This window comes from Limulus polyphemus, unplaced genomic scaffold, assembly GCF_000517525.1.
Source record: "Limulus polyphemus unplaced genomic scaffold, Limulus_polyphemus-2.1.2 Scaffold1021, whole genome shotgun sequence".
NCBI classification, from domain to species: domain Eukaryota; kingdom Metazoa; phylum Arthropoda; class Merostomata; order Xiphosura; family Limulidae; genus Limulus; species Limulus polyphemus.
Genome location: NW_013666631.1, coordinates 313,427 through 314,783, shown reverse-complemented (window position 1 = coordinate 314,783; position 1,357 = coordinate 313,427).

Here is a 1,357-nt window from a genome sequence, read left to right as displayed (position 1 = left end):
CTTGTATTTTGAGAAAATAGGTTTGAATAATTATAAAATTCTGCTGTTCTTGCAAGGCATTAATGTGGCACAATAGTGGCTATTGTGTTTAGTTTAGTTTTTATTCCCCATTAAATATTTTTTGTTCATATATACTCAGTGGCGGACTGTAGATAATTGTTAATGTTCGTCCCTAAACACCTCGTTATCGAGTGATAGTGTGATTAGGACACTTGATAAATGTGGCTATAGTTAAGTAACCTACTCACCTATTTCATTTGTTTTCAAGCCATAGCTTGAGAATTAAGAGACGTAGGTAGATGTGTCACCGTTTGGAAAAATCTGTTCCTTGTTTGTTTGATGTGGAGCAAAGCCACATTGAACTATCTGCTGTGTCCATCGCAGGGGATCGAACTCCGTATTTTAGCATTGTAAGCCAGTTAACTTACCGCTGTCCCACCGGGGGACAAATCTGTTCCTAATCGCTTCGTTTTACGGTAATTCAATTACAGTGGAAAAAAGTTGGTTTTGTTGGAAGAGTAAAAATACCTTCCTAAACGAGTTGTCTGAAATACAACACTTAAAACAAATTCAGACATAGAAAACACTATAGTTAATTAAGTATGACGAAATCGAAAAATTATCCTAAAGTAAAAACTCTACTTGTCAGATTGGGTTTGAGCATTTTACTGGGTAATCAGGATACATATCAAATTGATAATCGAGACAAGAAAATAAAGTCACATTCATAGTAATTACATTCATTTGTATGTGTTATAATTGTTAATTAAACCATAAAATTGAGTAAGAACATTTCAATCTATGGTATAAGGTCTTTTTTTTTCAGAATGTGTTTAGTTTAGTTTAATGAAATCATCTACTAGCGGAATACGCCTAGTTTCGCACTAAATATATTTGCTCCAAATATATTAGAATTTATATTTTTTAGAGACACTAAAAACAATATTTATTGGATGCCTTGTGTATACATTGATGTTTCTCAATTTCACGCAATATGTGCTGAAATATAAGTAATTTTTTTAAATCTTCAAATCCTACAAAAGTCAGGCTCGGATTTTTTTTCTTATACATTGCTTGGTTCGAAGCACTAATAGTGTATTGTATTTTGCAACTCTTGAGATATAAGTATCGTTAAAAAATGTTGAATTTAACCTGATTAATTTAAGTAGTAAGTGAAATTAAAACTTTTGATCTCTGTTGCTCAAAACCCAGAATTTGTTTTAAACCTGTTTGAAAATCGATAATGTTAAAGATTGACTATAGACAGGAAATTTTAATAATTTCTAAAAAAAAATCTAAATGTGAATATTAATTTTTTAAATACAAATTGAGACCTTATCTTTTAAATATGACAAAT